This window comes from Hyperolius riggenbachi, chromosome 9, assembly GCF_040937935.1.
Source record: "Hyperolius riggenbachi isolate aHypRig1 chromosome 9, aHypRig1.pri, whole genome shotgun sequence".
Classification (NCBI taxonomy): domain Eukaryota; kingdom Metazoa; phylum Chordata; class Amphibia; order Anura; family Hyperoliidae; genus Hyperolius; species Hyperolius riggenbachi.
The window spans coordinates 245895611-245921324 of record NC_090654.1 but is presented as its reverse complement, the minus strand read 5'-3'; the positions used below and the strand labels follow the sequence as shown (position 1 = coordinate 245921324).

At 45.4% G+C, this 25714-nt stretch overlaps 1 protein-coding gene across 2 annotated transcripts in view; it reads right to left on the bottom strand.

The window, feature by feature from the left end:
• The window catches only part of AKAP5 (A-kinase anchoring protein 5), a 66483-nt gene extending 42579 nt beyond the window's left edge, over window positions 1-23904 (bottom strand). Inside the window, exons 1-2 of one of the 2 annotated variants that reach the window (XM_068252062.1) lie at window positions 23827-23904; window positions 11744-11948 (exon numbers count right to left, since the gene is read on the bottom strand). The gene's annotated coding sequence lies outside the window, so the exon portion shown is untranslated. Of the gene's footprint in view, window positions 1-11743; window positions 12205-23826 lie in introns of those variants that run through there. The other variant, XM_068252061.1, reaches the window with a different exon arrangement.
• Window positions 23905-25714: the final 1810 nt, after the last annotated feature.

Genomic DNA, 25714 nt, shown 5'->3' with positions numbered 1-25714 from the left:
ATAGGGACTCCACAACTACCTGTGGACTGGACAGAGACTCATCTAATACACTGGATTGGAGCTCATGAGGCGCTGCAGAACAAGTCAGTATTGCAGCAGCCCCCACTGGACTAGGCAAAACTGAGGAATTCCCTGGACAGGAAGGGGACTCTGGAACCTCTGCCACAGCGGCCAGAGAACCAGAATCTTTCAGGATACAGGGCTGGGTTTCAGGAACACTCATCAGACCGGACTGAAATTCTGAGATTTCTATTATTTTGACCAGAGAATCAGAATTATTCATGTTACAGGGCAAGACTTCTGAAACATTCAGAGGACAGGGCTGGAGTTCCTCAGCTGTTACAACACTGGAGAGGGACTCAACAACATTGGTTAAATCAGACTGTGTACAGGGCAAGGTATCTAACACACTTGCTGACGAGGACAATATTTCAATGGCTTCTGCTTTGCTGGGCAGAAATTCATCAAGTTTTATTAGAGCAGACTGTAATTCCAAAACAGCTGCTAGACAAGTGAATATTACTGCAACACCAACTGAGGTAAGCAGTGCCTCAGACTCCTCTGCTAGAGGGTTTGAAGTATCCAAAGTACTGGGTGAAGCATAAGACTCTGCGACCACAGCTTCACTGGACAGGATCACTGAACAGTCCATATTGCAGGGCAAAACCATGGAAGCACCTGCTGGACAGCATAATGATTCTGTGACCTGAGTTTCATTGGAGAGATCTACTGCACAATTCATGGTACAGGGCAAATTTACTGGAACATTTTCTGAACACGGTAATAATTCTGCGATTTCGGATTCACATAGCAGACGCTCTGAGTTATTCACGAAACTAGAGTGAGGTGTAGAAACAGGAAGATCAAAACACAATGTTTGCGCATCTGAATCACCATTCAATTGTAAAATTGGAAAATTCAGATGCTGGGGTTCTGAGGTTTCTGGACAGGATTGCTGGGACTCGGAAACTGATGTAGTGCATCTATTGGCATGTGCTGGATCAGACAGGAGTTGAACTTTATTAACACAGGTAATTTCTGCAGAAGTGTTTGCAGAGACAGGCAAGATTTTTCTGGTGTCTGTTTCACTGAACAAAGACTCATGAGTACTGGCTAGGCTGGACTCAGAAGTCAGCAGGACCTCTGGATTCTCTGCTGAGAAATTTGTGCAGGGCAAAGTTAAGAAAGTATCAGTGGCTTCTGTTTTACTGGGAAGTAACACCGAGTTATCCATGGTACAGGCTGGAGTTACAGGAACATTCACAAGACATGGCAGGGACTCAGTAACTGGAGAAGTGGGACAGTCTCCAATTGACAGTGTGTCTTCCCTGGTATCAACTGATTGAATCGCATAAAAATCGTCCAAAATCATTTTCCACACATCGATCAATGGAGCCACAAAGTCATACCCACACACACCAGTTTTTATTAGGTTATAGGCAGACTTAATGCATGCATTCAATACTAATTCACTTTTTGCACTGTAAAATTGACAAAATGAACTTGAATCATTCTTCCATTCATTGACCAGAGCTTCCATCTCTCCTTTCTCAAATGGAGGATTCCAAGCATACTTAACAGGCAGATCACAGTTTGCAGATATGATTGTGGCAGGGACATATATTGGGTTAATTAGCAGGTGATTGGCAGATTCCTTATTCTTAAGAATCTCCAATACCTGTAGCAAGTGTTGAACTGTAGTGTATGCAAACTTTCCTTGCTTCACAAATAAGTTGATTTGTTCAATACTCTGTAATATCTCCTCATAATCATACTCAGATAATTCTTTTAAACAAAAATCTTTATTTTCCCTAGCCAGTGATGAAAGTTCATTAGTAGTTTCATAAGTCCATTTAACTCCCCTGAAAGACAATTGCATTTCATTATCTGTTAATGGCAGAATCTCATTATAGGTCTCAGTCGCTAAGGATAACGACTCTGCAGATCGGACACGTTTCTTAGAACGTTTGCGTTTTGCCTTAGACCCTGCTGTTTTTGGTGATTTATTCAAGGCTGCAGGAAAATTATCAGGAACACTCTCTGCTTGCTGATCATTTTTGCAAACAATTGAAGGGACAGCTGATTGGCCTGCTGCCAGGAGTTCATTTAGAGGAAAAGGCAATGGATCTATGCGCAACCAGTTATGGATCACAAACGCTAGAAATTCCAGCGGCCTTTCTTTCAAATCGGAATGATCGAGAACATCAAATGCCCACTGAAGCAATTGCCCTTTAAACAAAATATAAACTAGCTGGAGTGCCCAGGTTGAAACAGGAGTCGCTTGGAGATCGGGATTGGCCAGGAACCTGGCACATTCAGAGAAAAACTCATTTTCTGTTTCAGAGTTAAGTTCTTCAAATTTCTTGAAGGAACAGGAACCATAATTAACAGTGTCATACTTTCTGGGAATCCCCCCCACAATGGGGATTGGTAATGGTGTTTTCATAATGTAAGGCTTGGTGGTGTATTCTCCACAGTCAGCATGCAACGCATGAGCTGACGTGAAGGAGGTACACACACTAGCACAAGGAAACAGGCTATCCCTAGTATAATGGAGGGGAGGACTGACTCCAATAGGAGATTGTGGCGCACAGAGCCAGTGCAGATCCGACAGCCACAAACAATACTTTCGCTATAACGTCTCAGCGCAAAGTAGCGCTGAGCGCATAAACCAGAACTGGGGAGATCAGGACAGGTAGTCAGAATGAACGCTTGCTTAATTAGCCACTACTTAGTGACAGCAAGCGTCCACAATAAAACAGACTGGAATGAGGCAGCCAATGCGTTGCGGCGATGGCGTGCCTCACAAAGACAGGACAGGATAGTCAGGAAATAGCAGGATCAAGATAGATGAATGTAACACAGATAAATATACAATAAGTATGATTTCCTAGCGTATTACAATTACAGCTATCAATGAAACTATTTGTAACGTCTGACTAACATATGTATATATCGGCAATGAACCGATATATGACATAAGCAGGAACACTGACTTAGGACTGGAACGATACAGGGAACAGGACTCAGAAGGATTCGCTATCTCTTCGCAGAGATGAACGCAATCCACAAACGGTAACAGGACAGGATTCAGAAGGATTCGTTATCTCCTCGCAGAGATGAACGCAATCCACAAACAGGACCAGGAACAGGATAACTAGCTCAGCACGGGTGATCAACGTGCTAGAACTGACTAGCTGAACACAGGATATAAACAGTCCGTGTACGTATATATCAGCGTCACTGATGTATCAACGTAACACGAATACAAGGAAAATAATAAACGTGCTGGTATGCATATATATGGGCAATGAACCAATATATGATGCAAAACCAGCAAAGTATCTTTAGAACAAGAAACACGATCGGGGGCTGAAGCGACAGCAAGACAGGCTTAAACTGAAGCTATGAAAACCCGAGGAGTCCTGCAGGAAGCAGATCTTTATACTGAGGTCATCCAATGGGAGCAGACATGCAGATTCCCACACAGGTGAATGATAATCAGTCACAAGCTGACAGCAGGGAAAGGCAGACAAAGCTATGCAGCTTGCATGGAAAGAGATCAGAACTGCCTGAGCTGCAGCACTACTATCTGCTGCAGCAGCGATAATGACAGGCCCATACACTCAGCCGATTTTCTGGCCGACCGATCGATCCCGATCGATTGCAAATCGGTTGGCCAATCGACCGATCGATGGCCGATTTCAATCGATTTCGATGGATTTCCATCGAACTGGCAGGGTGGAAAATTTAGGTCGATCTGATGAGATTGCTTATTAGTTTGCATTGGCCTTAATGGAAATCTGATGGCAAAAAAATGCCATCAGATCGAATTTCAATAGATTTCAAACTGAAATCTATTGAAATTCTATCCTGGTAAAAAATGTTTTAAAAACGCATCAGATAGATCATCAGATGCATTTCTTATCTATCTGCTGCCAATCTGACGAGTGTATGGGCACCTTAATTGCACTGTCTCTGTATTAAATCTTATCTCCTTTCCTCTGTCGTGTCTGTCGGGCTAAGGCTTGAATGTGTGGAATATGCAGGGCTGCTTGTGATTGAATAGAAGCGATACACACCCTCTGCAGGCCCCCTGCACACTCTGCATGACTCGCACACTCTGTTTATGTGAGCCTATCACAAGCTGGTTAGTTTGTTTGTAAACACTGCCTAAAACTGTTAATTACAAGCCAGGATTGCAGCAGAGAGTGGCAGAAACAGCACAGAGGGGCACAGGAGAAAATAAGGAATAGAATGGTATGCTTTTTAGTGTAAGAATATTAGAGTACAGATTCTCTTTAAGTGGTTAATACCCAAAGTCGTTTCCGTGGAAACATAAAATGCGGTAAAGATGTTTGGATTTCTATCATTTTTATTTGATAAATTACAATTTGAGTTGGAAAAATGTCAATTTTTTCTAAGTTCACAAAGCAAAACGATGGACATCGAAACGGTAAATACCGCATGAAAATACCGCCACACTTCACCAGTCGTTATACTGTATTAAGTTTGAGCAAGTTTGGTTTGTGGAGAGTCAAGATGCTTGGAGCGTTCGCGCCCCCTTCTCTCCGTCACTCAACCGAATGTTGCCTTCAGCTTCTCCACCCGGCATTTGAGGCTAAAATAAGTCGTGTGACTTATTTGCATATCTCCACCTCTCACAATACCCACAATCCACCTGTTCATTTTGCTAAAACAACAACCTGATAAAATACCAATTTCTGCGGTATGTTACCGAAGTCAAAAAATCACAAAGTACTGCCAACAAGCTACGAGCTACGCAGCATTTGATATTAGGTCTGTGAATGCTACTTTCCAATGTGGTAAAACACGTTTGATCTACACTCCGTATTTTACCGAACATCTTACTTATTCTTCCCAAACGTTAATTTATTGCGCTCATAGTCAGGGGCCACCTTCAGTGAAGACTGCATGACAAAAGGTATTTTGCTCTATATATGCCCAGTTGCTAGGAGTGTCAGGAGGAAGTCCTGCCCTGTTGATCATTTTAAACTTCTCTATTGGTCCTGCAATGTGATGGATGGCTTCACTGACCAACAGGAACGTCCAAGAGTTCAAATCACTTTACTTGCATCTGTGCCAATCTCTGAAACTCCAGATATCACCAATGGTGACCCCTAATTATGTAGTGCATTATCATATGCTCTCTTCATACTGGACAACGTTAGTTCAGGATCACTTTAAAGAGTAACTGTCGTGCATAAAATCAAAAATCAATTCTTTATTTTTATCTGGTAAACAAGTAATAAGGATGCTAATCAGGCAATCCAAAATTTAAAATCACTATAACTTTTCTTGTTGATAAATGATCATTCCCCAGTTTACATGACTTATTTGGTACACACAAAATTTGGTACACAAAAAGGAAGTTGCAGGGCATGCTGGGTTGTCTTTTTTTTTTTTTTTGCTCCTCTGCTTCTTCTCAGACTTAACTAATGCAGCCTGATTGGGTGAAGCCTCGTTCCCTCCTGTTTTCCCATCCCACACCTCTGTACCTCTCTGATTGGCCAATATTTCTCATGCACTTTCCTGAGAGACAATGTACTTTCTATAGTGAAGGGCAGGCAATGCATACACAATCAGGCAGAGGAGAGTTAGGAAGGAAATGACATCAGGATTCACTTAAAAATAGCCACGGTTCATATGGGAAATGCTAATAAGGATTTTCTCTTTTTTTCACTAAAATAAAACACTAAAATCAGAACGTGGACAGTGCAATGCATATGTTAGTAGAGCAAGTATTTGTCTACTTATATATGTGGGGTTTGTTTTTGAGTTAGTATGGCTGACAGCTTTAAAGGGATTTTCAACTTTCATAAAGAAAGTGAATCACCCCTTCAGTTGTTTGCCGATGTGGTCCTGCCTATAACTCCATATTCCATTCCTTTCCAACTAGACTCTAGTTCAGGGGTCTCAAACTCAATTTACCTGGGGGCCGCAGGAGGCAAAGTCAGGATGAGGCTGAGCCGCATAAGGAATTTCACAATCGCGGTGCATCGCCGCCTCTGCCCGCCCCTCTCACTCTTCCTTCACAGAGAGGGGTGGGGAGAGGCGGCAATCCGTGCGGCGACTGACGTCAGGAGGGGCAGAGCTGAAGCTGAAAGCTCTGCCCCTTCCAGGAAATGCCGGCGGATTGCCCCCCTGGGCGATTTGGGGGCTCTGCAGCCCTCGTTTAGCGGCGGGGATGCGGCGGATTACTTGGGAGCACTGAAGCGAACTATAAGGAAGCTTTTGCCAGCGAGGGCCACAAAATATTGTATCGAGGGCCGCAAATGGCCCGTGGGCCGCGAGTTTGAGACCCCTGCTCTAGTTAAAGGGGTTTCCTACCTTATGGAAGCCATTGTTCTAGCCAAGGTGCATTGGGACCCAGTACAAGTTTTACATTGAGTCCCCTCATGCAGTCTCTTAGTGGCTGGATATTGTACTGGTTAAGGGCTCTGCCTCTGACACAGGAGACCAGGGTTCCCATTTTGGCTCTTCCTGTTCAGTATGCCAGCACCTTTTCAGTAGGAGACCTTGGGCAAGACTCCCTAACACTGCTACTGTGTATATAGCGCATCCTAGTGGCTGCAGCTCTGGCGCTTTGAGTCCGCCAGGAGAAAAGTGTGATATAAATGTTATTTTGTCTTGTCAACTAATATGGAGCACTAAAATCTGCCAAGGCCAGCCTTAGTGCCAGAGAAGTGTAAGCGGGGGGAACAGTATGTTAATGATTTCCACAAATCGAAGCACATACACAGATAATTATTACCATTCTGGTACCAATGAAGAGCTAATACAGAGGTTGAAGGCAGAGCAGGATCATCCACCAGGCAACCTAGGCAGGTGCTTGGGTCTTGGTGGGTATCAAGGGGTCCACCTGCCACCTTCTCTGTCCTCTCTCCACTTCAGCTTACCAAAAGGGCCACAAGGGGCCCCCAAATCTACTACCTTGCCTAGGGTCCCATTACATCTTAATCCATCTCTGGTTGAAGGAGGTTCCCTTTTGGATCCTTCTGGTACAGGGACCCCAGTGCAGTCACAGCCTGTGCATCCCCTATTGCTACGCCACTGATAAAATAATAAAATCTTTTAAAATGTACCCGAGCCGAGGCAAAAAATATTTTAAAAGAAAAATACTAGTTTATGCAACTGATCAGTGTATCTAACTTTTTTGTGGGTTTTATTGGCGAATATGTGATCATTGTCTTAAAACTGCTTAATAAAGACTTTTCTGCTGAATTAAAAATACTTCCCTAAAAAAGGGAAGTTTTTGGATCCTGCAAAGACTTTGCACACTCTCCTGGCCCCCACCGTTGCCATACGTGGACCCCTGGAACATGTCTGTCAAGAGCTTATAGGATATGTGAAGCTAATTGTACACATGGGGGGGGGGGAGGGTTCACAAAGGTTAGTTATTTTTCACATTAAAGATACTCTGAAGTCTTCTAAAAACGAGGTTCTTACTTTAAAAACCTCTTTAACCTAAATGCCCCTCCTAAAACGCCGCATCCCTGCGGCTGAAAATGCCATAAATCACCCCAAATTACCTGGGGGACATCGCGGAGCTCCTTCCGCATAGAGGGAGAGCTTTCGGCTGCAACTCTGCCTCTCCACGCGTCCATCAGCGCGGATCGCCGCCTCTCCCCGCCCCTCTCAGTCTTCCTTCACTTCACCTTCGCAGAGATACGCGCGGATTGACGCGCATGGAGGCAGAGCTGCAGCTGAAAGCTCTGCCTCCTCTAGCAGCAAAATCTACGACCAAGAAAGTCATGGATGTTGCTGGGGGGAATTAGGGGTGATTTATGGCGTTCTCAGCCGCGGGGATGCAGCGTTTTAGGAGGGGCAATTAGGTTAAAGAGGTTTTTAAAGTAAAAACCTCGTTTTTAGGAGACTTTAAGCCACATCTACAAGAGTAGATGCGGCCGCGATGCTCCTTATCAATCGAGCCGCTGATGCGGCTCGATTGATAAGATCCGACAGGACGGATCTCCGCACCGCCAATTCCCTGCTTGATCCCCGCGAGGGGACAATGGCAGGGAATCGTGCGGGAGATAAGCGGGGACGAGCGGGCACGAGCTCGGAATCGAATGCGGCGGGGACGCGGGGGGGGGACGCGCAAGAGCCAGCCGATCGCCACAATATCTCCCCAACATCTCCCCGTGTAGACGGGGCTTAAGAGTCTCTTTAACTGTAAGGAGTGCTAATGCATGAGATAAACAAATAAGGAGAGATCATTCATGAGATAAATAGATAAGGAGAGCTAAACCATGAGTTATGTCAAATAAGGAGAGCTAAACCATGAGTTGTGTCAAATAAGGAGAGCTAAACCATGAGCTATGTCAAATAAGGAGAGCTAAACCATGAGTTAAGTTAGATAAGGAGAGGTAAATCATGTGTTAAGTCTAGGGAGTGATAAATTGTGAGTTAATAAATAAGGTGAGATAATTTAACAGAAAAGCTTTGTAAATCAGGCCCAAGGAGAGTTGTGATGGTCCTGCCACAGGAGAGCCCTCCGCAGGACAATCGCACTGCATCACTTCATATTTTAAATACCCTGCGGCAGAATGACAGCGTAATTTCCTTTGCCCCGCCCCCGCTCAGTGACGTGCTCTCGCCTGGACAGGGAGTACATCACTGGTTTTCAGACGATCTGCCCATGCATGCTGCACCGCTACTGCAACAAGATTATTCCCTTGCCATTGGCTCCAATGCAATTGTGTGTCAAGCAGTACCGCTTATACAGCTCTGCAGAGTCTGCGCCACCTCTGCGTCATCCAAAACACTTCCGTCACATCGAGTCACACCACGGGTACTGTGGCCAGTCTCCTAGAAACTAATGGCCACTGCGACCTAGGAGCGGCGGGAGGAGAGTACCATGACACGAGGCAATAGTGTAAAAGGGGCCTTTCTTGGTCATGCGTGACTGCAGCCATGCCTGCACTGTAAGCCGTAGCCGCTCATTCATGTGGCGCAACACAACTGCATTCGTACATGAAGAGAAGCACGATCGTGATTTACAAGAGGGTCCCTGCAGTGGGGGTGGTCCTACCTCTTCTTAGGTAAGTATCTTTTTTGTTATTGCATTTGTCTTGGGTTTGCTTTAAATGCTGCCACATTGATTTCCATGGAGATTTTCCTGTAGTAACAGCTCCTAAAATATTATTCCATCCGCCTCTCATTCGCGAGTCTACACTGGCGTTCTTCCCTTGACTTTGCTGTCCTCGTACCCTGGCCTTGGAATTAGGCAAAAATGTTTTTGCATTAGTACAGCAATGGCTTAAAGCATTCACGCAGCAATGCACTCCTGTCTCTATAACTAACCTTGATTAGTGCTCACAGTGCATTAAATTGATTGCAGAGGCTACTCCTTGCCTCCATCTCATTAGACTTGCATTCATAGGTCACATTCTTTCACAGCCCATTATGACTATACTGTAACTGTCCATTATGCCACACTGGAGATGGGGCTTCCGCTAATTAAGATCGAAGATCCAACACTGGCCATTCTGTGAAGGACATTACTTGTGCGCATGTAAAGATATATGATAGATAGATAGATAGATAGATAGATAGATAGATAGATAGGATTGCCCCATAGGTACCCTTGATAATAGATAGATAGATAGATAGATAGATAGATAGATAGATAGATAGATAGATAGATAGATAGATAGATAGATAGATAGATAGATAGATAGATAGATAGATAGATAGATAGATAGAATTACCCCATAGGTACCCTTGACCCTTGATAATAGATAGGTAGGTAGATAGATAGATAGATAGATAGATAGATAGATAGATAGGTAGGTAGGTAGATAGGTAGATAGATAGATAAGTAGATAGATAGATAGATAGGTAGGTAGATAGATAGATAGATAGATAGATAGATAGATAAGTAGATAGATAGATAGGTAGGTAGATAGATAGATAGATAGATAGATAGATAGATAGATAGATAGATAGATAGATAGATAGATAGATAGGTAGATAGATAGATAGATAAGTAGATAGATAGATAGATAGATAGATAGATAGGTAGATAGATAGATAAGTAGATAGATAGATAGATAGATAAGTAGATAGATAGATAGGTAGATAGATAGATAGATAGATAGATAGGTAGATAGATAGATAAGTAGATAGATAGATAGATAGATAGATAGATAGATAGATAGATAGATAGATAGATAGATAGATAGATAGATAGATAGATAGATAGATAGATAGATAGATAAGTAGATAGATAGATAGATAGATAAGTAGATAGATAGATAGGTAGATAGATAGATAGATAGATAGATAGATAGATAGATAGATAGATAGATAGATAGCAGATAGATAGATAGATAGATAGATAGATAAGTAGATAGATAGATAGATAGATAGATAGATAGATAGATAGATAGATAGATAGATTCCACACTCATACACACACGTGTACATATATTTATATATACATTTTTTATTTTACAGTCGCATTTATTACCCAGCAGCTCACACTGATTCTAATGTTTTTTTTGTTTTGTTTTTTTATTTGTACAAAATCAGTTTTCTCATGCAAATACAGAACAACCTATATACAGGCTTATATAAGTCAGCAACAGGCAAAGATATTTCCCAAAGAGATGTGTGTAGCCCATAGCAACCAGCAGTGGCTTAACTAAGGAGCTTATGGCCCCAGTGCCAGTTTTACATGGGGCCCCAAGCACTGTATTGATAGTGAGCCCCAAAACCTCCCAAGGACAGCTGCAGTGTCAGAGAGGTGTATTTAGAGTCAGGGAACAGTTTGTTAAGGATTACCACTATGCAATGCACATATAGAGGTGTTCATTATCAGCATAGCACCAATGAAAAGCTAATAAGATGGATGAAGGAGGGCCCTCTGGTCCAGGGGCCCCGATGCAGTCACAACCTCTGCATTCCCTATTGCTACACCACTGGCAATTCAGAATTCCATTTTTCTATAGCTGAGTGTATGATTGGTAACTGCTGTCTGAACTGCGCATAGGTTGTTGAGATATTTTTATTTATTAATAGCATACATGTAAGACCGATATACTACGCAGTGTACTGTTTCGATAGTCTCCCGCCTCTGCCACATTCACACACACTCCATCCAGTTTGGGTAGATGCCAGGTAACCTGCCAGTATGCTTTCAGCATGTGGGCGGAAACAAGCACAAGGAGAAAACCCACGCAAAACACAGAGAACACGCAAACTCCATGCATGGCGTCCTTGGTAGTGATAGTGAGTTCCCTTAGCTAAAGATTGAGAATCCCCCCTCCATGCATGCGCCCAATAAGGTACCATGCACGGGATGACTGCTTGCAGTGCTATGCATGGTGCAGGGTTACAGTACTTACTAGGTAAATGAAGGACACCTTGTCGCGTTTAACTGGCTTACGCTAAATGCTGCAGTTTTTCTGTAAACTAAGATTCTCCATTTTTTTTTAACGGCCTTGGCCACGCTTTTATTGCTGTCTGTGAAAAAAAGAAAAAATCTGTTGTGCTGTCAGAGTGCAAGGGGTTAATAGCAGTATGTAGTGTCCTTGACGGAGGATGCTACAGCTGCATGGCCAGTGTGCTTCATGCTATAGCGGTACCCTCTGTAGGAGCTTGCAGCACAATGCCTTAGTAGCACATTCAATGATAACACTGTGGCAGTTCCATTCTGTACAGGCAAGAGACTGCACAACCTGCATGCCTGGCAGGAAACAAAGAAAATTGGCCTTACCTTGTTTATTTCGCTAACTTGCGACGCTTATCTGCCGTGCTGGACCGGTCTCATCCCCTGTACATCCTTCCGCATGCCGGGCTCTCGTCTTCTCCCTCTGCTTGCTTCTATAAGACAGGTCATGCTGCATTCGGAGCCAAATGGAAACTCCTACTCAGGGGCCTGCTATTGGTCATCGCCGTAGCAACCCGGATGATGGACAGCCCTGTTTCACAATGACAAAATCAAAGTTGCTAATAATAAGCCCCCACAAGTAAAAAAAAAAAAAAGAGTGGGTTGCAATTGTAGCAAGCAGAGAAGAAGAAGAAGAAAAAAAAGTGTGAAATTGCTTGCGAGTGAGATTATACAGCAGCCAGGAATTGACTGCGCTCTTTGAAACAAATTGAATAAATTGCTTAGGAGAGACGTATTCATCAGCCTCCGTGAAGCGTCTCTGACAGGTGATTCACTGCGATTTAGCTGTTTACTGGCTGCTCTATTAGCAAAAAACAATTCAAAGCTGGGCTCTTGCCACCCCCTGAAAATCTCTGCTGCTGGTAACCCACGACAACCTGGCAGTTAAATGGGAACAGCAATTGTTTGTGGGCTAACTTTTTACTCTTAACACCTTTCTTCACTTAAAGGACCTCTGTCGCAAAATTCTTAAAATATTAAATATATGTAAATATACAATTAAGAAGTACGTTTCTTCCAGAGTAAAATGAGCCATAAATTACTTTTCTCCAATGTTGCTGTCACTTACAGTAGGTAGTAGAAATCTGACAGAACCGACAGGTTTTGGACTAGCCCATCTCCTCATGGGGGGTTCACAGGGATTTCTTTATTTTCAAAATGCCCTTAGTGAATGGCAGTTGCTCCGTCCAACTGCCATAAATAGTGTACGGTGAGCAGGGAGGTTGGTCAACATCTTTGTATAAATCTTTTTCAGGGAGTGTCTTTATAAAGAATAAAGGCCATGCTGAGAATCCCCTATGGAGAGATGGACTAGCCCAAAACCTGTCGGTAATGTCAGATTTGTACTACTTACTGTAAATAACAGCAGCATAGGAGAGAAGCAATTTATGGCTCATTTTACTCAGGAAGAAACGTACTTCTTATTTGTATGTGTTTTTCTTTAAGGAGGAACTGTCGCAAAGAATCTTAAAATGTAAATCTGTAACAAAAAATAAAAAACAAAAAAACAAAAGCCCCTGGGGGGTATTTACTTCGAGAGAGGGAAGCCTCTTGATCCTAATGAGGCTTCCGCCATCCTCCTGAGCCTCAGGGGTCCAGACCAGCACTGGCAACCCCCGAACACCTGGTATATTACCTACCACAATATTGCGCAGGTGCAGTAGCGGCTTTCCGATCAGGCTCAGGTGGAAATAGCTGAGCCCAATCTGACTCGCGCCCAGGGCCGGATTTAGGGCAAGGCCACGTAGGCCATGGCCTAGGGCACCACAGGAGCAAGGGCACCAAAGCAGTAGGCTAAACTGGTGCAGCATTTGCAAGCTTGCAAATGCTGCAATGCAGGGAGATCAGGCAAGCACCTGACCACGGTTCTCTGCTGCTAGCTGCCTGTGCAGCGGCCACCTTGCTCTCTGTGCACATTTGCATTGTGGCCGGCGGCTATGGTCTTGGGCAGCTTTGGAGACAGAAAGGAAGAGGAAGCTTCTGCACTGGACATGAGCGGAGAAATGAGTGATGCTGATGGCTGCTGCGGTGTGAAGGCAAGCTGGCTACCTATACTGAAAGGGGGGGGGGAGGAAGTAAGGAGGGATAAAGAGAGTCATCTGGCTACCTATACTGGAGGGAAAGGGGGGAGGGGCCATCTGGTTACCTATACTGGAGGAAAAGGGGGAGGGGTCATCTGACTACCTATACTGGGGTGGGGTCATCAGGCTACCTATACTGGAGGGAAGGGGTCATCTCGCTACCTATACTGAAGGGGGGCGGCTGGTGACAGCGGCCTTGGGTGGTAAAGAGTACAAATCCAGCCCTGCTCGCGCCTGCGCAGTAGAGCGGAACGAATCGGGTTCGGCTATTTCTGCCTTAGTCTGGTCGGAAAGTCGCTACTGCGCCTGCGCAGGATCACGCTAGGTAAATATTGCAGGTACTACTGTGCCTCAGCTGACATCCTTGCTGGCTGTATTTTCGGGGGAGATAGCAGAGGTGGATTAAGTTGTAATGGGGCCCTAGGCAAGGTAGTAGCTTTGGGGTCCCCTTGTGGTCTTTTTGGTAAGCTGAACTTAGTGATCAGAGATCACAGTAGGAGGCTGGTTGTCCCCTTGACACCAATTAGGCTCAAGCACCTGCCCAGGTTGCCTGGTGGATGATTCTGCTCTAGAAGACAGCACTGGATCCCTGAGGCTTAGGAGGATGGGGGAAGCCTCATTAGGACCCGGAGGCGTCTCCCTCCCGAGGTAAGTATCCCCCAGGGGGTGTTTTTTCTATTTTGTTACAGAGTATCTTTAAAGAAAACATGAAAAGAGACCAGCATGGAGGCTGCCATCATTATTTCCCTTTAATATTTTGGGTTGCTTGGCTTCCAGTAATACCTTCTTCACTACATACAATAAATACAGGACATTTTCCATCTTTAATTGATCATACCACTTACCGGTGTTTTGCATGTGAGAGTGTAACGGTTGTGAAATTCTCTCCGTGATCAGCGCACAAGACGTGCGCTGACACTGCGGAAATCCTCCACAAGCGTATAATTTGAGGGAACCCAGCAAAAGGTGCAACGCACCTGTAGAGGGAAATTCCTGTCGGCAGGTGGAGCTGTGGAGTGCAGAGGAACAGCTTCTCTGCCCTGCCACAGACGCAAGACAGGAATTGCACGAAGGGAAGGAACGCAGGCAAGGTAGCCCTGAAAGAGAGAGATCAAAGCGACAGAGGGTATGTGTGTTCAACAATCTAGTCGCCACCCTGCGACCATGAACACACAACCAGGAAGATAAAGTGAGAGGGCAATCGCCGGAGATGGCGGTTGCTAACAGCGACACAAGACCGAATAAGCACAGATGAGGAATGTATGTATGTCCACCAATCTAGCCGCCCACCTGCGACGGCAGACACACAACAAAGGAAACCGAGTGAGAACGCAATCACCTGAGAAGCGTTTGCGAATGAGATTGAGCAAAGGGACAGATTGTATGTGTGTGCACCAAACTAGTCGCCAACCTGCGACGATGCATACACAACAGCAGATATGAAGTAGGAACGCAATCGCGAGAGAGGCGATTGCCAGAGGTGACACAAGGCTACAGCAAGGCAGAGCACGAGAGTAGCAAAGGCACAGCAAATCATACAATGAGAAGATAAGGAAAATAACAAACGCTAACTAAACGCGAACACCGCACTCATTTGCAACAGTGCACGCGTTTATGCGCGGTCTCCGCGTGTTAAGCACAACAGAGACAAGCACGCCTAACTAACCACCGACAGACAAACATGAAACAGAGGACGCGAGCGCTTGCTAAACGGTTACCTCACCGAGCCTCCAGCAAGCGTTTGTAGCAGACAAAACAGATACACGAAAACAGGAATAAGTGAGAGATAACAGCAAGAGAGATGGAGATCAGACGGATCCACAGCACTAGCGCTAGGCGAGTGTGATCCAGGCAAGACAGATTAGAAGAGATAGCTGGTAGCAACCGCTGCTCCAGCTATACTCCAAGAACAAAGATCAGAACGACTTCCTGTCGACCACCGCTGGGACAGAACAATCGCAACAGACAAACAAAAATGATATGCAATCCTAACTGCACTAGGGAATCTGCCTAGTGCAGTCCCAGGAATTACTCTAAGCTAATCTTCAAACAATGAGCAAGGCTGACACTCCAGGAGTGTTTCACAGGACCAACCCTTATGACCAGCCCAGGTCTGTGATATCACATGGTATTTATAGTACAAACCTCCAGAGGATGTGGCTAGGAAATTTGCATGACCAACGTATGCAAATTCCCTAGCAGCAGCAAGCTGCAAAACTGACAAAAGGTCTCTCTTCCAGAGACCTGCAGAATGCAGACCTGAACAGTGGTCAAAAAGCTGCCTGCCTGCGCAGGCAGCTGAGCGGATCATTACAGAGAGCCCTTGAAGTAAAGGAGAGGGATACGGAGGCTGACATATTTTTATTTTTTTTTAAATGAAGGTTGCCATGTTGTCCTGTTGCCTATCAGGGGGTATCATAAAGTTCTGATTATCACCAGTAAGTTATTGTGGATAGCGTACTGGTAAGGCCGTTGCATTGTATTTGAGCCTTTCACCAGGGTCTGTACCGTGGCTCAAACCAACACATAAAACAATAAGCGTGTTTGTGAATCAGGTGTTTTATTTCACATTCATGTAACAATATAGAACATTTTAAAGAGTTCACCATCATTCAACCACCACAGTAAATGCCTACATATTTTATGACTGGTACAGCATTCCGCAACATACAGTAAATACGTGCTTTTTTGGAAGGAACAGAACTACAATATAAAGACCAGAAACAATTCAGGGAGGACCTTGCCCTTACAGGTTTAAAAACCACTTAACGACCGCCTAACGCCCATAGGCGTCGATGGGTCGTTAGTAGTATAGCATGGAAACGGCCCGCTTTCCATGCCAGTTCACGGAGACTGCCTCCGTGAACAGTGTGCGAGCCGCCGATCGTGGCTCGCACACATAATGTAAACATGCGGGGAAGGAATCCCCGCTGTTTACATCACACGGCGCTGCTGCGCAGCAGCGCCGTGACGTAGATCGGCGATCCTCGGCCTCTGATTGGCCGGGGATCGCCGGCATCTGATAGGCAGAAGCCTATTCTATCAGGCGCAGGACGGATATCCGTCCTGCGCCGCACAGAGGACATGGGAGAGGGAGGTAAGCAGAGGGAGCCCGGAAAACGCTGCGGAGGGGGGCTTTGAGGAGCCCCCCCGCAAATCAATAGTAGCCGGCGGTGATCAGATCCCCCCCTGCAGGACATCCCCCTAGTGGGGAAAAAAGGGGGGAAGTCTGATCGCCCTGCCTTTTACCTGATCGGTGCTGCGGGCTGTAGATCATTCCAAAATCCCCTGGTCCTTAAGTGGTTGGATGAATCAGACAGATTTGAAAAAAATCTCAGAACACAAAAAGAAAAAGAGCTCCATACTGCACAGGCGTGAGCTTGCAAGAGAGCGTGCTTGCGCAGGCGCAGTACAGGGCCGCCCTTCTTCAGGAGCACTTGGGCTCCCTGAAGACTTCTGAAGCCTCCTTCGGCCGGGTAAAGCAGTATTTGACTAATTTAGTCAAATACTGCTACCAGGCGAGCCAGCACCGGAACAAGGGGACCAGGAGAGGAGTCGGAAGGCTCTATAGGACCCAGAGCCTTCCCTCTCCTTGGATAAGTATCTGTCTCATTTTTTAAAATGCTGTTCCCATTCACTTTAACCTCCTTGGCGGTAACCCCGAACGTAGTTCGGGGTAAGCCGCCGGAGGGTGCCGCTCAGGCCCTGCTGGGCCGATTTGTTTAATTTTTTTTTTGCTGGACGCAGCTAGCACTTTGCTAGCTGTGGCAGCACACTGATCGCCGCCGCCCCGCTCACGATCGCCGCTATCAGTCGAGCCGCACGGCCCCCCCCCCCCAGACCCCGTGCGCTGCCTGGCCAATCAGTGCCAGGCAGCGCCGAGGGGTGGCCCGGGACTCCCAATGACGTCCCGACGTCAGCGACGTCGGTGACGTCATCCCGCCCCGTCGCCATGGCGACGGGGGAAGCCCTCCAGGAAATCCCGTTCTTTGAACGGGATTTCCTGATCGGAGATCGCCGAAGGCCCTGGGCTCGCTACATGATATAGGAAAAAAAAAGTTTAAAAAAAACTGCTGCGCTCCCTCCTGGCAGATTTTTTTATACCGCCAGGAGGGTTAAGATGTTGTTCTCTGGGGTGGAAAGGGGTAGTTAGCTCCACCAAGGGTGGCAAACAAGATCAGTAGAAGATAACAGAGGCACCAATGAGTCTAAAACACTTTAAAGTGGACCTGATCTCTTGCACAGAACAGAAGCAAAACAGAGAGAAATGCACCCTGTTTTGCGTCTAGTGAAAAATGGCGCCGGTTAAATAATGGCGCCCCCTTCTGCCCGATATTAGTTTAAAACGATGTTTTCGTTTTAAAAGTTAAAATAGTGCAGACTTTTTGAACGAAATTTATCGTTTTAAAAGTTGTTTTTTTTGTCCTGCCTGAACGATATTTATCGTTTTAAGCCCTGCTTTGCTGCCATTTGGAAAATGTCTGCCCGCCAACTTTAATGTTTAATAGCAAAGCCCCCTTAAACGCTAAAAACACCACATTTGCAGGGAATGTTAAGAAACAATGTGTGAACAAGAGGAACATTTTTTTTTCATAAAGACCTGATAGTTTTTGAAAAATCGATTTTGAATATTTTTCTTCTGACCGTGGGAAAATTAAACGCCCGCCGACTTTAGCGGTTAATAGCAAAGCCCCTTTAAATGCCAGAAACACCAAATGTGTAGGGAATGTTAAGAAGAACAGTGGGAACACGAAGAAAAAAAATTGTTCAAAAAGACCTTATAGTTTTTGAGAAAATCAATTTTCAATGTTCAAAGAGGAAAATGTATCTATTTAAATCGCTAATGACATTTCTGCAGAAACAATTCCTGCCGACTTTAGCAGTTAATAGCAAAGTCCCCTTAAATCCTAGCAACACCAAATTTGCAGGATATGTTAAAAAGATACTGGGAAACAATATCTAAAAAAAAATTGACACATTTTATTTATTTATTTTTTTTAAATAACATTTTTGTGTCATGTTCTGAGTGTGGGAAATTTTTGGAAAAAAATGACGTGGTGTCCCCCCTCCCGAGCCTCTGTAACCCCTTGTCCCCCATGCAGGCTGGGATAGCCAGAATGCGGAGCCCCAGCCGACTGGGGCTTCACACCCTGAGCTATACCAGCCCGCATGGTCCATGGTATGGGGGGCCTTCGGGGGGAGGGGCGGCCAAGCCTACCCCTCCCCCCCCCGGAGCCCTTGTCTAATCCATGGACCATGAACCCCCCCAGGGAGTCGTCGCCCTCACCTCCTCCTGGGGCACCGGAGGTGGGGGCGACGACTCCCTGGGGGGGGGGGGGGGTTCATGGTGGCATCTGGGAGTCCCCTTTAAGAAGGGGAACCCAGATGCCTGCCCCCCCTCCCAGGAGAAATGAGTATAGGGGTGAAAAGTACCCCTTACCCATTTCCATAAAGGGTTAAATGAAATAAAAACGCAACAAAGAGAAAAGTCCTTTAATGTTCTAAATTAAAGGATACCACAGCCCACAGGCTGTGGTAAAATAAATGCAGCATAGTGTAGGGGGAAAAAAAGGACATACTCACCGCTCCCCTCGCTCCCAGCTGTCGGGTCGCGCTCGTCTGCTACAGCTCCCGGTACCGGCCGACTCTTCTGACCCCTGACCCGGACATACTGCACTGCGCATGCGCAGTATGTCCAATCATCTTCCCTTCTGCCGTCGCATCATGATGGCAGAAGATCGGACACTCCCCCGCCTCCTCCCTGCCCAGTGTGTGCTCTCCACTAATAAAGCTAGTGTGACATGCTAGCTGGAGTCACGCTGGGAGCGGCGATTTGGAGAGAGAGCGGAGGGGGAGTGAGTTAGGATGGACGGGAAGCGGGCACTTATTATGAAAGTGCCTGCTTCCCGTCCATCCCAACTCACTCCCCCTCCACTCTCTCCAAATTGCCGCTCCCAGCGTGACTCCAGCTAGCATGTCACGCTAGCTTTATTAGTGGAGCGCACACGCTGGGCAGGGAGGAGGCGGGGGAGTGTCCGATCTTCTGCCATCATGATGCGACGGCAGAAGGGAAGATGATTGGACATACTGCGCATGCGCAGCATGTCCGGGTCAGGAGTCAGAAGAGTCGGCCGGTACCGGGAGCTGTAGCAGACGAGCGGGACCCGACAGCTGGGAGCAAGGGGAGCGGTGAGTATGTCCTTTTTTTCCCCTACACCATGCTGCATTTATTTTACCACAGCCTGTGGGCTGTGGTATCCTTTAACCAGAAATACTTACCTGTACCTTTAAGAAAAAATTCCACGCCAATTAGGTCCCACGACAGTATCCTCCATCTTGCGATCTTCAGAAATACTTACCTGTACCTTTAAGAAAAAATTCCCACGCCATTATCCTCGGAAAAGCTTTCGCAGTATAATCTGTTATGTCCCACGACGACAGTATTCTCTGTCTTGCAATCTTCAGAAATACTTACCTGTACCTTTAAGAAAAAAATCCTACGTCAATTAGGTCCCACGACAGTATCCTCCATCTTGCGACCTTCTGTTACATGTTGATTGAAGATCTCCACCGCCCCGACGTCACACACGCCGCCCCCGCCGCACTGCTCTCAGCTATACTTAGTATAGCTTAGAGCAAAAAGCATCTTTAAAATGTCGCTCCAATTGCCCCCATTGGTTCCTTATCAGACCAATGGGGATCAGGAGGATCCCCATTGGTCGATGAGGAACCAATGGGGAGCCTTGGAGCCAAATTTTAAAGATGCTTTTTGCTTAGCTATACTTAGTATAGCTGAGAGTGCGTCTATACAGACGCATTACCGCTGGCTGCCGCTGCCCTCCCTGCCCATGGGTGCACCAGGTGTCACCCTAGGTGAGGGTGACGGGTGCAGGCAGGTGGGGAGAGACAGCAGGAGCTGGTGCCATGCGTCCTCACAGAACGCATCCTAAGGTATAGTAACCGGTTCTTTTTGTATTGAATCGAATTTAGAGAGTTTAGCCTGTTTAATTTCCCATCATTTGTGTCTAACCACAAGTTGTAATTTGATCTCTCCCCTGTGTCCCATGACTGCCAGGGCAGAGATGGCAGATAAGCTCATTTTAAGCACAGGCTGTTAAAAATATGTCTGCTTCCATGAATCAAGAAGTAGAAACCGTGCAGATTTATTTTAGGATTTGTATCAGCTGTAACAAAAAATGCTTGTTGTTTAAAGATTTTATGCTGTTGTGTATCTTTTAGAGCAGGGAGGAAGTTCTGAGTTCAGGTCCTCTTTAAAGAAAGCGCGAGGTGTACCCAAGATGAACCGCGGGTTAAAAATCAAATACTTACCTAAGTAAGCAGGCTTCCTGAGGCTTCCCATGCTGTCCTCCAGAACTCTGCCGCTGCCTGTGACCCTCCTGTACACAGCAGTCGTGTTCTTTTTCATGCACGAGTGTGGCTGCTCTGCACCCGCGTTAGCACACCCGCCCCTGTGCAGTAGCATGTAGCTGCCTGTGCACAAGCGGTTCCACCTTACTGCACAGATGCAGCATAGCCAGGGCCGGATTTGTACTTTTTACCGCCCTAGGCCGACTATACCGTCTGTATGGTTGTTATCTCTGTGTGCCCCAACCATCATTGGTTTCACAGACAATAGCTATTTTAGTAATATGCATATAGATTATAAGTTATGTTTTCCTTAAGAACTTTTATGTTATGCCTGCCATGTTGTTAATGATGGACCCAGTTAGGCTGATGTGTACCTGCAGGATAGAGCTTACAGGTCTTGCTGGAATGACACAAGTACAGGACAGAGAGTTCAAAGGTTAAAGCTGTCCTTGTAGATTGGGATGGCTGCATAGAACAGCTTTACTACCCTCAATGAGCCGCCCCTATATTTCTAATGCCCTAGGCCATGGCCTATGTGGCCTTGCCAGAAATCCGGCCCTGAGCATAGCCCCGCTTATGCTTGAAGAGTCCACCGTTACCTCCCGTTTCAAATGGTTTTTAATGTGTACCCAAGGTGAAGAGTGGAGCCCCGGGATCCTGCAGAGGCTTCCCATGTTGTACTCTAGTCCACCATTGCCGAGCCCGAACCCCTTGCGCATAGAGCATACACTAACAATGTACACATTGTGTATTTATAGCTCTTGTCTGATTCCAAGCTCATGATCATGCTTCTCTTTAAACAGGAGCACAGCCATGCATGCACAAGCGGCTCCAGCTTACTGCGCGGAGACGCAGCTGTGCTTGTGCAGGCGCGGTGCAGCTGGGCTCGTGTCTGCAGAGGGATGCAGTCACGAGCTTGGAATCTGACAAAGAGCTTTAAACACACAATCGGCTCTATTCACAAAACTTTTCAAAAATGACTTATTTTTTAAGGTATGAAAGAAGAGTCCTCACATGGAAAAATTACTGTAACACAGAGGATGGGTGTAAATACACCTCACTTCGCAGTGTGGTAAATCATTAGAGTGTCTACAACTTAGTTAACGTAATTATATATAAATGGACAGTGGCGTAGCTAAGGAGCTGGGGGCCCAGATGCAGGTTTTACAATGGGGCCCCCCAAGCACTCTGTACATAAAAATTGATACGTCGCACCAAAACCTGCCAATGGCAACTACAGTGTCAGAGGGGCAAGAAGGGGATGAAGAACAGCTAGTTAATGATTACCACTATTCAAAGTATCTATAGAAGTGATTATTATGAGCACAAGACCAATAGAGAGCTAATACTGTAGTTGAGTGTGGGCCCTTTGGGGACCCGATGCGGTCGCAACCTCTGCAACCCCTATCCTATTGCTACGCCCCTGTAAATGGACAGAAAAGAAGGTGGATCTAGACCTCAGTTTTCCAAAAAATACAAAATCTTTATTTAAACAGCCTTCACACGATCACCACACTAATTAAAAAGGTTTTAAAATCATGGAATTAGGACTGCACTGACTCTCACATCATCCATAATTGGGATCTCCAACACACAAACCCTCACACCTAGAATTAGGCATGGGCTCACGAGTGGCTAAGCACTCGAATACGTGATTTAAATGAGACTTAATTGCCGCAGCTGTGCAGCGGGGAAACAAGGGGTTATTTGCCCATAAGTCTGTTGTAAATTGTGCACTCCAAATAGCTTGCATGTGTCCTATTGGACGCGCTGCGAGACTCACTATGCGCACTTCCTCTTTCAAGCCGGAAGGAGGAAGTGAGTCTTGCAGCGCGTCCAATAGGACACGTGCAAGCTATTTGGAGTGCACAATATACGACGGACTTATGGGCAAATAACCCCTTGTTTCCCCGCCGCACAGCTGCGGGAATTAAGCCTCATTTAAATCACGCATTCGAGTGCTTAGCCACTCTTGAGTACTGGTGAGCCCATGCCTGCGTGCAATCTGTAGGATCACCCAATCTGAGTATTTTTGGATATATAGATGTTGCAGCTGCACCATACACCAAAATCACTTAATAAACTGATATCTGGCCAAATACATATAACCAGTGACTTCCAGGCACTGCAATCATATATTAAGATTAAAAGCAGTTCCTTATCAACATAATCTGTGTAATCCAAGAATACGGTTCAAATATCGACAGATAGATCTTGCAAGCAAGCGACACAGTTAGCAGCAGTTAGCAAGTTAATCATGCTTAAAGAGGAACTCCAGTGAAAATAATTTAATATAAAAGGTGCTTAATTTTTACAATAATTATGTATACATGATTTAGTCAGAGTTTGCTCATTGTAAAATCTTTCCTCTCCCAGATTCACATTCTGACATGTATTACATGGTGACATTGTTACTCTGGGCAGATTATGTAGCTGTTCTGGCTTTAACAGACAGCTATAAACAGCCATTTCCTGTGTGTGTCATTGTTACATTGTGGCAGTTTGCCCAGAGTACTGTACGGTACCAGAGCCTCTTGTGGGAGGGGTTTCAGCACAAAATCAGTCATACAGCGCCCCCTGATGGTCTGTTTGTGAAAATCATTATATTTTTCATGTAAAAGTGGGTATCAGCTACTGATTGGGATAAAGTTCAATTCTTGGTCGGAGTTTCTCTTTAAAGGAGCACTATGGCGAAAAATTGTAAAAAATAAAATATGTGCAAACATATACAAATAAGAAGTACATTTTTTTCCAGAGTAAAATGAGCCATAAATTACTTTTCTCCTATGTTGCTGTCACTTACAGTAGGTAGTAGAAATCTGACAGAAGCAACAGGTTTTGGACTAGTCCATCTCTTCATAGGGGATTCTCAGCAAGGCTTTTATTCTTTATAAAGATATTCCTTAAAAAAACCTGTACTGAAAATAAAAGTCAAAATAGGCATACACAAGTCATACTTACCATCCAAGTAGTCTACTCCTCAGTGTCTTTCTCCTGTGCTGCGTCCTATTTGTTCACTATGATCAAGGGAATTTTCCGTCCTCCATTTTGAAAATAGCCATTACCCATAACAGCTTTCTGGTCAGCACACAGTTAAACTGTAACATCGCCCACTTGAGCCATAGGGAAACATGGACATTGCCTGGTACATCAGTTTTCCTCTCAGCTGTAACTGACAGCAACTGATATTTTACTGACAGCAACTGATATATTTCAGATCTGACAAAATATTGTCAGAACTGGAAGGGATTATTGTCAGAAGAAAATGGAGCACTTCTGAGAGGAACTGAGGGCAAGGTAACTATGCAATGTTCATTTGAAGTTACCTCATGTGTTTATTTTAAATATTTTTACTCAGTACAGGTTCTCTTTAAAAATGATTTAAACAATGATGCTGGCCAGCCTCCCTGCCCGTGAAACAGTTTTTTGTCAGTTGGACAGAGCAACTGCCATTTAGTAAGTGCTTTTGAAAATAAATAGATCCCTGAGAATCCCCCATGAAGAGATGGACTAGTCCCAAACCTGTCGCTTCTGTCAGATTTCTACTACCTGCAGTACTGTAAGTGACAGCAACATAGGAGAAAAGTAATTTATGGCTCATTTTACTCTGGAAAAAAACGTACTTCTTATTTGTATATGTTTGCACATACGTTAAATTTTACAATTTTTCGCCATCGTGTCCCTTTAAGCATCCAGCCTAATGTCAGCATAAAAAATTGCAGTCTGTTGTCAGGCACTGAGGTGATGCTGCAGCACAAGTAATACAGCGACATAGGTAAAGGAAGGCTAGCTATGAGTGCTTGGACTTCCACCCACCGGCGCCGCAACTCAAAACAGCCACCCTGCAAGTCCTGTACAAGTACTCACAACCTGTGGATGCCTCAGTCAGCTGTGTGAGGCAAGGGGATCCCCTTTCATGGATGTGCGCCTTCGTCCCGTGATCTACCTGCACCCACGTGGCTAGTCAGCGGGAATCAACAAGGGTCCGTAGGCAGGAGAAGTTCGGCATCCTATAGCTCCGCCCACTGGCATGTTTCGACCAATCACGGCCTTTCTCAATGTATGGGGCCTTATAAATGACTTTTTTTATCACCTAATTAATAAAAGTAACCTTTCAGCAAATTTACAAGCAAAATAATCTCTCAAAGTTAGTTTTTCCTGATTAACTTCATTTTAATATTACTTTTCTTACCTTAATTATATTATATTCTTGCTCTGTGGGAGCTTAAAAAAGTAACAGATAAGGTGAAAACAGGAAAACAGGTGAAAAAGCTTTGTGAATCATGCCCAATGTGTACGAAGTAAGTGTACGCTCTATGTGCAAGGACATTTTACCAATATTTAGTGCTAAAATACCCCGTGACTTTTAGCTAAAGACTAAGATAAAATCACATTCATTTTATGCAAGCCTTAAAGAGAACCCGAGGTGGGTTTGAAGAATATTATCTGCATACAGAGGCTGGATCTGCCTATACAGCCCAGCCTCTGTTGCTATCCCAAACCCCCCTAAGGTCCCCCTGCACTCTGCAATCCCTCATAAATCACAGCCACGCTGCTGACAAACAGCTTGTCAGAGCTGGCTGTGTTTATCTCTATAGTGTCAGTCTGCTGCTCTCCCCGCCTCCTGCAGACCTCCAGTCCCCGCCTGCATCCCTTCCCTCCCTGCTGATTGGAGGGAAGGGACCGGGGCAGGGACCGGAGCTATGCAGGAGGCGGGGGAGCAGCTGAGACTGACACTACAGATGTAAACACAGCCTCACAGCACGGCTGTGATTTATAAGGGATTGCAGAGTGCAGGGGGACCTTAGGGGGGTTTGGGATAGCAACAGAGGCTGGGCTGTATAGGCAG